The following is a 2,500-nucleotide window of genomic DNA, read 5'->3' as shown; positions in this document are numbered from 1 at the left end:
TGCAAAAAAGTGCCCGATCGCCTGGAACTGTCAGGCGGATTCGGCTCCCTGGAATTTCCTCATTCTGGTTCTTTTTCACTTTTTGTCTCTTTTGCGACATCTAGTGGGCAGGCTGCATTACTGCAACCGGGGACACCTCAAAACGCTTGGAACTGGGGAGCGGGCTCAATTTACAAACGTTTTGCGGGTCCTGGAAGTCAAAATTGTGACTTCTGAAAACGACTAAGTATCAAGGACTCATCGCGCGAATCGCTCTGGAACTGAAATCGGATGCGCGCACTGACATGCTCCCCTCTCTGGAAGTCTGACACAAGTTGAAAAATTTTCTAAGTCCCCAAAAATTTTTTTTTTCAACTTTTTTTCAATTTTCCCCCTGTGGGATATATATTTTACCCACACTTTTGGAGCCCTCCTGGGATGCCCTCTAACATACTAGAACCTCATTTTGTGGAAGTTTTCACAAAATTGTGAAATTTTCAAAAAGTCAGAAATTTTGCCAAAAACGACTAAGTATCAAGGACTCATCGCGCGAATCGCTCTGGAACTGAAATCGGATGCGCGCACTGACACGCTCCCCTGTCTGGAAGTCTGACAAAAGTTGAAAAATTTTCTAAGTCCCCAAAAATTTTTTTTTTCAACTTTTTTTCAATTTTCCCCCTGTGGGATATATATTTTACCCACACTTTTGGAGCCCTCCTGGGATGCCCTCTAACATACTAGAACCTCATTTTGTGGAAGTTTTCACAAAATTGTGAAATTTTCCAAAAAGTCAGAAATTTTGCAAAAACGACTAAGTATCAAGGACTCATCGCGCGAATCGCTCTGGAACTGAAATCGGATGCGCGCACTGACATGCTCCCCTCTCTGGAAGTCTGACACATGTGTGAAAATTTTCTAAGTCCCCAAAAATTTTTTTTTTCAACTTTTTTTCAATTTTCCCCCTGTGGGATATATATTTTACCCACACTTTTGGAGCCCTCCTGGGATGCCCTCTAACATACTAGAACCTCATTTTGTGGAAGTTTTCACAAAATTGTGAAATTTTCAAAAAGTCAGAAATTTTGCCAAAAACGACTAAGTATCAAGGACTCATCGCGCGAATCGCTCTGGAACTGAAATCGGATGCGCGCACTGACACGCTCCCCTGTCTGGAAGTCTGACAAAAGTTGAAAAATTTTCTAAGTCCCCAAAAATTTTTTTTTTCAACTTTTTTTCAATTTTCCCCCTGTGGGATATATATTTTACCCACACTTTTGGAGCCCTCCTGGGATGCCCTCTAACATACTAGAACCTCATTTTGTGGAAGTTTTCACAAAATTGTGAAATTTTCAAAAAGTCAGAAATTTTGCCAAAAACGACTAAGTATCAAGGACTCATCGCGCGAATCGCTCTGGAACTGAAATCGGATGCGCGCACTGACACGCTCCCCTGTCTGGAAGTCTGACACATGTGTGAAAATTTTCTAAGTCCCCAAAAATTTTTTTTTTCAACTTTTTTTCAATTTTCCCCCTGTGGGATATATATTTTACCCACACTTTTGGAGCCCTCCTGGGATGCCCTCTAACATACTAGAACCTCATTTTGTGGAAGTTTTCACAAAATTGTGAAATTTTCCAAAAAGTCAGAAATTTTGCAAAAACGACTAAGTATCAAGGACTCATCGCGCGAATCGCTCTGGAACTGAAATCGGATGCGCGCACTGACACGCTCCCCTGTCTGGAAGTCTGACAAAAGTTGAAAAATTTTCTAAGTCCCCAAAAATTTTTTTTTTCAACTTTTTTTCAATTTTCCCCCTGTGGGATATATATTTTACCCACACTTTTGGAGCCCTCCTGGGATGCCCTCTAACATACTAGAACCTCATTTTGTGGAAGTTTTCACAAAATTGTGAAATTTTCAAAAAGTCAGAAATTTTGCCAAAAACGACTAAGTATCAAGGACTCATCGCGCGAATCGCTCTGGAACTGAAATCGGATGCGCGCACTGACACGCTCCCCTGTCTGGAAGTCTGACAAAAGTTGAAAAATTTTCTAAGTCCCCAAAAATTTTTTTTTTCAACTTTTTTTCAATTTTCCCCCTGTGGGATATATATTTTACCCACACTTTTGGAGCCCTCCTGGGATGCCCTCTAACATACTAGAACCTCATTTTGTGGAAGTTTTCACAAAATTGTGAAATTTTCCAAAAAGTCAGAAATTTTGCAAAAACGACTAAGTATCAAGGACTCATCGCGCGAATCGCTCTGGAACTGAAATCGGATGCGCGCACTGACACGCTCCCCTGTCTGGAAGTCTGACAAAAGTTGAAAAATTTTCTAAGTCCCCAAAAATTTTTTTTTTCAACTTTTTTTCAATTTTCCCCCTGTGGGATATATATTTTACCCACACTTTTGGAGCCCTCCTGGGATGCCCTCTAACATACTAGAACCTCATTTTGTGGAAGTTTTCACAAAATTGTGAAATTTTCCAAAAAGTCAGAAATTTTGCAAAAACGACTAAGT

This window comes from Phyllobates terribilis, unplaced genomic scaffold, assembly GCF_046119375.1.
Source record: "Phyllobates terribilis strain yellow unplaced genomic scaffold, ASM4611937v1 Scaffold_2412__1_contigs__length_133766, whole genome shotgun sequence".
NCBI lineage: Eukaryota > Metazoa > Chordata > Amphibia > Anura > Dendrobatidae > Phyllobates > Phyllobates terribilis.
This window is presented reverse-complemented; position numbering follows the sequence as displayed.